This window comes from Phoca vitulina, unplaced genomic scaffold (genome assembly GCF_004348235.1).
Source record: "Phoca vitulina isolate PV1807 unplaced genomic scaffold, GSC_HSeal_1.0 scaffold14, whole genome shotgun sequence".
Lineage (NCBI taxonomy): Eukaryota > Metazoa > Chordata > Mammalia > Carnivora > Phocidae > Phoca > Phoca vitulina.
The window spans coordinates 31,129,772-31,138,664 of NW_022589717.1; the positions used below are offsets into that span (position 1 = coordinate 31,129,772).

At 37.7% G+C, this 8,893-nt stretch overlaps 1 pseudogene; it reads right to left on the bottom strand.

The window, feature by feature from the left end:
* Positions 1 to 253: 253 nt before the first annotated feature.
* On the bottom strand, positions 254 to 629 carry LOC116637290 (annotated as a pseudogene).
* Between the last annotated feature and the right edge of the window lie 8,264 nt (positions 630 to 8,893).

Below are 8,893 nucleotides of genomic sequence, written 5' to 3' on the forward strand. Positions count from 1 at the left end.
TAACTTCATGGGAGCTGTGATATACTGAACCATTTCTGTGGTATCCCGAGATCTCTCTACATAAGAAAAGACCCTAAACAAGAAAAGATAATAATCAATCCGTCCATAAATTATATCTATAGGTTCTTTCTTTAGTGTAAGGGGGAAAAGGGAGCCCTACATGGATACAAATATTATTGTAGTCTAAAGATTGTTGGATTGATACTGTGTCTGTTATAATGAAAATAAGGTGTACATCAAAACCACTGCCAGATTAAGAAACTTCCACAACTTGTTCCAATTCTTCAAATAATGGAGCAAGTTCCTTTTCTAGACTGACAATGAGTCCAGTACTGACATTGCTGCTGGCTTTGAAACTCACCATCCAAGGTAAACAATCGAATTGAACAACGTGGTAGGTGTTATAGGAACAGATGATACTTTTGTTTTTCTGAAAGTCCAAATTTGCTCCCCTGGTCTGTTGCAAAGGCAAAGGAGGATAAGCAATCAAGTCCCAAGGCATGCTCTGGAGCATTACCATTGGCCTCTTTAATAATAGGCACTCCACCTCTATCTGACACAACAATAGCATGGAGCCCTTCAACACTTGGTAATATTTTATACAGAAATTGATTTAGGTCATCTGCCATAATGAACCCCTTTCTCCCGCAGGATCAATCTCCATGCCTGGTTTTCTGGGCTGCCATGTTCTCTCACCTGCCAATTCAGGGACAGCTTCAAGGACAGTCTCCTCTGAAAGCCATCCTCGCATGATTTGTATTTCCTCTGTGCTCCAGGAAGCCCTTCCTCTGAGACACGAGTGACGTGCTCTTTTTCTAATACCATCTCTGTGCTCTGAACTTCTGGCTAATTAACTCAAAACTGGTGGGTTTATTTATACCTTAGATGAGTAAATTCAATATCCTATAGCAAATATATTATATGGGCTAATTGATCAAAAACACACTTATGCAGTATTTGCAATAATAAAATTTATTTCAAACTCTGTTGTTAGACTAGATAGTCTTGTCCACTGAGCCTCAGCCCAGCCCCTTCCTATATTCTTGGAATGCAAGCCGGAGCATGGAAACTACAGTTCCCAGAATCTCTCACCAGCAGGATTTAGTTTGAATGTGTGATCTTCAGATAGCAGAGAAAAAGAGAAGTGCTATTTCCCTCTGGCAGCCGCAGGCGCCTGCACTGATAAAGGGACTCATAAGATTTGCATCAGCCAGGTGCCCCCTGAAGGCAGCTAACATCATCAGTAGGATCATACTTCCTCTGATCGTACATTCCTCCTCAAGGCCTTCCAATAGTTCTCTTAGCATCTTTCTGTTTGAAATGCATAACGTGATTTCCGTTTTCCTGCAGAAAAAGATTCTGATATAGTGGTTATAATAAAACCTAAATATTCAATAGCGGAGATACGAAAAAAAAAAAACAAAAAACAACGTATTGGTTGAATTTGAAGAGTTGAAACTCCTCCTTACCACCTCACCTCCATCATCCTTCTCTATTTTTCCCTACATCACAAATCACTGTCTGACACCCTATATATTTTATTTGTTAATCTTTTTTTTCTTTTTCTCTCTCTTTGGGTTGGGGGAGGGGCAGAAGGAGAGGGAGAGAGTATGTTAAGCAGGCCCCACACCCAGCACAGAGCCCGCTCCATCCCACGTCCCTGAATCATGACCTGAGCTGAAATCAAGAGTTGGGTGCTTAACCAACTGAGCCTACCAGGCGCCCTTGTTAATCTTTTTAACTGCCCATCATAGTAAAAGTGCCATGACAACAAGGATCCTTGTTTATCATCCTGCCGAGTCCCCAGTTTCTAGAGCAGTGCCTTTTGTATGATTGTTACTCAATAAAAATATTTTAATGAATGAATGAACCTGAGAAAATATTTTTTCGTTTTTCCTGAATGTCAGTAAGCAGAAAAAAAGGGCAGGCTCTAATTACGGTAAGAAGAAACAGAGCATGCATATTTCATTTTAAATAAGTCTTTGTTCTATTTGACTAGTCCTCCAGCTGTGTTCTTCCTTCATTGTCCTACTGTGGTCACCATAAGTCTTAACTAACTTGAAAAGGGTAAAAATCAGCCCAGCACTGAATAGTATTCTCTTCCATGATTTATCATTAAATTCCATTGTGATCTATAGTTGCTTGTAATTTTAATCAAGAAGAATTCAATTTGGGGGTTGATGATTTTGATATTTCAGCTGAATATTCTAAATACATAAGCAGTTCCTTCAAATGAATTAGGAAAAAAACATTAATACCTTAACCAAAGGCAAAGGGCATAAACTGACATTTCAAAAAATAAGGGATAGTGGTAGTAATAATGACCAAATAAGTACCTAAGATATTTAAAATCATTTATGAAACTAATATAATCTGAGATTCGCTTTCCATGAAAATGTTTAACATGAAATAAATCTACTTAATTTTTTTTTTTTTAAGGATTTTATTTATTTATTTGACCGAGAGAGACACAGTGAGAGAGGGAACACAAGCAGGGGAAGTCAGAGAGGGAGAAGCAGGCTTCCGGCGGAGCGGGGAGCCCGATGCGGGGCTCTATCCCAGGAACCTGGGATCATGACCTGAGCCGAAGGCAGACGCTTAACGACTGAGCCACCCAGGTGCCCTAAATCTATTTAAATTAATAGCAAGCAGGTGGGATATCCTTTATATAAAATTCACATTATAAATTGATTAAAACTTATGAAATGATCTGGCAAGTGACATTAATAAACATAAAATGACTCATTTTCTAGGACCCAAATTCCTGGCAATGAATAGAGAAAAATATAAGGCCTGTGAACAAATGATTTTTATTTACAAAGTCATTCATCCATTTTTAATTGTGTTGCAAATAACTTCAGTTTGTTTATGTCTTGTCTCTTTACTCTCTTTATAGTGTCTCTGATGAAAGGAAGTTCTTAAATTAAAAATAAAGCTTAGCTATCAATTCCTTTGTTCACATTTGCCTTAAACATATTACATGTTTACTATTTTTCTTTTGTTCACTCTTCTGTCTTGCTTTCAGATCATCTGACTGGAAATACTGTGTTTTCCAAAATGTTCTCTATTAAAAATGGAGTATACCCGGGGTGCCCCGGTGACTCAGTTGGTTATACTCTAGAGCTCAGGTCAGGTCTTGATATGAGGGTTGTGAGTTCAAGCATCCTGTGGGGCTCCACGCCCAAACAAACAAACAAATTAATAAATATATTTTAAAAATGGAATACACCTTTAGAAATTCTTTGATAGATAAGATGACGGCTGTAAAATCTTCCTCTTCTCACCCTATTGCCAGTTCTCGCAAGATGATTTTGTTGAATATACAATTCTAAATTGGCAGCTCTTTTTCTCTCAGCACTTTCTAGCACCTTGAAGGTAATAACCTATTTTATGCTACCCTCAATTGTTTCTGTGAAGAAACTAGCAAAATTGGCAGTCAACCTAATTGTCATTCCATTGTGGATGATCCAGATTTTTTTCTGGTCCCTTTGAAGATCTCTTTATCTTTGGTTTAGTCGTTTTATCAAATGCTTTATGAACAGATTTTTTAAATTGTATTTATCCTTTTTGAATTGTTAGACTAAGAAGAAGATGGGTGACTGAATTAAATTCTGGAAAACCTTAGCAGTTGTCCCTTTTAATATCACCTTCTACTAACTCTCTGCTCCTTCTTGGTAGTATCCTGGGATCGAGTCCCGCATTGGGCTCCCTGCTCAGCGGGGAGTCTCCTTCTCCCTCTCCCTGTCCCCCGCCCTTGTGCTCTCTCCCTTTCTGAAATAAATAAATAAAATCTAAATATATATATATATATTAAACATACTTATTTTATATTCTTCTTTGAATAATTTCTACTTTTGAAGTCTTTTTGTAGTCTGACTTCTCATTTATTGAGTTCTCTCTATCACTTATGGTTGCATTTTCCCTCATGTATTTGGTGACTTCCTTATTATAGGCTCATTTTTCCTGGGACTTTATCTGTAGAAATTATTTGAAGACTTTCTTCAAAGTGGATTCCCCCCACTGAGGATTTGAGCTTGCTTCTGCCAGGTTCCTGCAGCCTTCCCAATGCACTACCATTTTATTTATTTATTTTTTTATTAACATACAATGTATTATTTGTTTCAGGGGTACAGATCTGTGATTCATCAGTCTTACACAATTCACAGCACTCACCACAGCACATACCCTCCCCAGTGTCCATCACCCAGCCACCCCATCCCTCCCACCCCCCTCCACTCCAGCAACTCTCAGTTTGTTTCTTGGGATTAAGAGTCTCTTATGTTTTGTCTCCCTCTCTGGTTTCATTTTGTTTCATTTTCCCCTCCCTTCCCCTATGATCCTCTGTCTTGTTTCTCAAATTCCTCCTATCAGTGAGATCATATGATACTTGTCTTTCTCTGATTGACTTATTTCAGTTAGCATAATACCCTCTAGTTCTGTCCATGTCATTGCAAATGGCAAGATTTCAATTTTTGATGGCTGCATAACATTCCATTGTATATATATATATATACCACTTCTTCTTTATCCATTCATCTGTTGATGGACATCTAGGCTCTTTCCATAGTTTGGCTATTGTGGACACTGCTGCTATAAACATTGGGGTGCACTTGCCCCTTTGGATCCCTACATTTGTATCTTTGGGGTAAATACTCAGTATGCACCATCACTTTAAACTAAAGGTTCTGCCTGCAGATGTTCAAGCCACCAAATCTGTATTCATTTCCAATCCCAAACTGTGGAAGTTCAGGCTTCGGAACAGGAATCCTTAGGAGAGATCTGTTTTCTTCCCCCTGCTCCATTCTGAGTCAATATCTAATGAGAGAAAAAGTTCCCTGTGAAAACTCCACCTCCAAGATTCCTATTACATGTGTTATCACTTCCTACTTGCGTTTGGTTTTGGCTTCTCGGTGCCCTGCACATGTTGCTCCATAACCCAGGTTCTGGCCTACCGTGAATAGGCTCATGACCTCAAAACAATTGCCAACTACCGTGCTTGCCTACCAGGGAAATCTTTCTTTCTCACTGCGTCTGGTTTCAGCTTGTTACCCTTTCTGGACATCCAGCCTGGTTAAGCGCGAAAATCATGTTTAATTTTTTCTCTAGCATCGTCCAGTGTTCTGTTATGGGAAGGGTTTCTAGGCACATCTGCTATGGTGTTGGAAGGGGAAGGCCTCTTTTTATTACTTGCATTACTTTTATAACCTGACCAAAATAGAATACTTTAAAAAGTAAGAAGAAAGGGATTTGGTAAGACATCATTTCCCTTAGGTAATATTGCCAACTATTTGAAGAAATTATTTTATAAATATAAAAGCACAGCCATAACTGTCATTTTCATCAAATGAGATTTTAACTAGTCTGCCTGTGCATAATTTGCCTATTTTTTTTTTTTAATGCCAAAACAGAATTCTCTTTACTTTGAATCTGGAATTGGTTTCTTTTTTTTTAATCCATGGCACAGGACATACCTTTTGGCCCCGTCTGGTGGGACTATCTTTCAAGAACATCTCGGGCTCTCTGGCTGCTTTTTCTAGTTGTGAGATCTATGTGCTTCACTTTTCCCAGAAGGAGAAGGATACATGAAACACTCCTATAAGCAAAGCTCAAAGAAAACATCTTGGCTTCGGAAGTAAATCGAAAACCAAAAGCAAAATTGATACCCATTCATTAGATGTTTCTGACACACACACTCATAGCTCATTAGCATAACAAATCCCCAGTTGGTGAGTGTCCTGTGTTAGACTTAGGAAAACTACCAGGCCATGCTCTCACTGGGCTGCTTAGTGAGAGGCGTATTATTTTTCTCACATCATATTTTGCAGGTTTAAGTTATAAAAGAGTAACAGAGGAAGCAAGACAAGGTTTTATGTGTTACGATATTTAAAAGGAGAGAGGGTGCTTTACTGACTTTTCATTTCATTTGCCATTATTTGAAAAATTACAAACATGGGGGTGTCTTGGTGGCTCAGTCGTTAAGCGTCTGCCTTCGGCTCAGGTCATGATCCGGGATCCTGGGATCGAGTCCTACATGAGCCTGCTTTTCCCTCTTCCTCTGCCTGTTGTTCCCCCTACTTGTGCTCACTCTTTCTTTGTCAAATAAATAAATTTTAAAAAATAAAAGAAAAATTACAAACATGGCTTTGCATGCAGAGAGCTCTCTTTTCTATAGGTCAGTAGGTAATGCTGCCTTGGAATATTTCTTTTAAGATTTAAGGGCGGCTAGATGTTCACATATTTATATTTGCATATAAAAATTCTCATTTTGATTAAATGTTTTCCTTTACAAATTATATTCTATTAAGACGGTGTTATTTTTAAACTCTATTTTAACTCAGCTCTACAGGAACCCCCTGAAATAGTATTGTCATCCTGTCGAGGAAGATTCTTGGGAGCTTCAACCACAGGAGCTCTGGGGTCGTTTCTACGTTCAGTGCCTAGACATAAAAAGTGTTAAAGAATTTCCAACTCTTTGTATAAGGCATTCGTTTAATCAATGATTACTTTTTAACATGCCCTGCCGTGAAAGGAAGTAGGAACAACTCAACCTTTATGACGTTTGAAGAATTGGTAGAAAATTACCTGAGTGTATTTTCCTTAATAGTTTCTTCTGTAAGGTGCTTTGTTGAATATAATTCCAATGCTTTGCCTACCTCTTCAGTAATCTGCCTAGCTTTGTCCTTCCCTTCCTTCCCTCCTTTTCTTTGTGTCTTTCTTTTACTTTCTATAAATACATAATTAAATGGAAACATACTACCCCTATTTAGTTAACCATTCTATTAAAAACTAAAGCTATTGAAACTCATGTTCTCCGCTCCTTACTTGGCAGCTTAAACTCATGTCAAGCAAAGAATTTAAGAGAATATATAAACAGTTTGAAGTGCAAGTGTTGAAAACCCAAACCTATTACATAACTGTCAGGAATAGGTACCCGTCCAAGGAATTCTCAATAAGAAAATTTTACTACCTTGAAATATCTGTTTCTCATACTCAACCACCAGAATGATCTACAGGTGCTTGTTAAAATGCAGGTTCCTGGGATGTACCGGTACCCCAAGAGTTTGATTTAATATGTTTGCACTAGGACTCTTTACTTTACAAAATTAAGAAGCTCTTTGCAGGATAACCAGAGTGATTCATACCTCAGGATTACGAGCCAGATGGCCTGAGTCTGAGTCTTGTTTTTGCCACTTGCTAGCTGTATGCTTTTGGGAAAGTTACTTAATCTTCCTATACCTCCATTTTTTTCATGTGTTAAGCAAATATAATAATAGTGCTTACCTCAAAGGATTACTGGAAGAAACGAATGACCTAATGCTCATAGTACTTAGAACTGTTTGGCACATATTTAACTTTAACATCCTACCATCCCAACTATTATGATTCTTCTTGACCATTAAAATGTTAGAATTCCAGAAAAGAAGTCATTCATCCTTCTTTTAGTGCCTTTGATTGTGGATGTTTTTTGAAATCAACTTCACTGAGATAAATTTACATACAATAAAATACACTCATTTTAAGTGTGTAGTTCAATGAGTTTTAATACATGTATAAACCCTCATAACCACCACCACAATCATGAAATAGAACATTTTTATCACCCAAAAATGTACCCCTTTGCTGGCGTCTTCCTATCCTGGCTCCCAGCAACTGCTATTCTTCCCTCCGTCATTACAGATTAGTTTTGCCCTTTCTCGAATTGCATATAAATGGAATCATGCAGTATGTATACTTTATGTCTTTTTTTCCCCCCAGCACAATGTTTTTGAGGTTCATCCTTGTGATTCCACGTATTAGCAGTTTCTTCTTTTCTACTGCTGAGTGGTATTCCATTATATGAATATACCATAATTTGCTCATCCATTCACCTGCTGCTGGATATTTGAGTTGTTTCCTGTTTGGGGCTATTACAAATAGTGCAAATAACCTTTTTGGAAGCTGGCATTAGTTTTCCTATTTAAAAAATAGAAAAGTAAAAGACCCAGAAAACAGAATCTGTCTCTATATGGCTAATTATTTTGGAAAGCCTAGAAATCTTGTAAAAACAGGGTAGGGGGAGGGGACTAAGCTAGAGTAGAAACAGCAATAGTGAAAACTAAGTGTGTTTTGAACTAAGTTATAATGAGAGATTAACCATAGCTATGGACTTTTTGTTTTGTTTTTATAGACATCATATCTTTGTAGGGCTGAACTGTTCCTTTTAAATGTGTCAATTTTTACTCATGGGAAATATTTTTTACTGGTTAGAGTTACACTCAATAGATACCTTTAGTAAGTTTTTCAAGTCTTTCTTTTGCAGTATCCTAACCCATTCATCTTAAGGACTTCCATGTCAATGTCTCCATTCTACATTTTCTTTTCGATTTCCTGAAGTCAACAGCAGTAAATATATTGAGGTCTATAGACTACCACTTTGGCCTCCTTTCAAAGCACAATTCTTGGAATACTACTGGTGCTGTGTAATGATATTGGGGCTAAAAGAGTCAATATGACTATAGTACTTTAGGACATAAAATTAAAATATGGGGATCTGCCATATCAGTATGTTCTGCAGATTTTTCAAACACAAGAATTGATAAAGCCCTCCGTTTTCACCCAAGTATAAGGACACTACGTTTACCTGGAAAAGGATGGCATGGCATCTTTCGCAGTCTGGATAAACTGAAGATTTCCTAAATCACCAATCCTGATTCTGTTTTTGTTTAATGGTTCTTCCTTTCAATTTCTCTTTCTTCTCACATTTTATAGTAAGCGGCAAGAAAAACCCAAGCCACGCCTTCCAACACTTTGTTTATATAGTAATAGTGCTTACTTCAATATCCAGATTCCTCCTTTCTGGTACCTGCAGGCTATAATTCAGCTAAGTTTCCTGCCATATTGCTTTTCCTCCAGT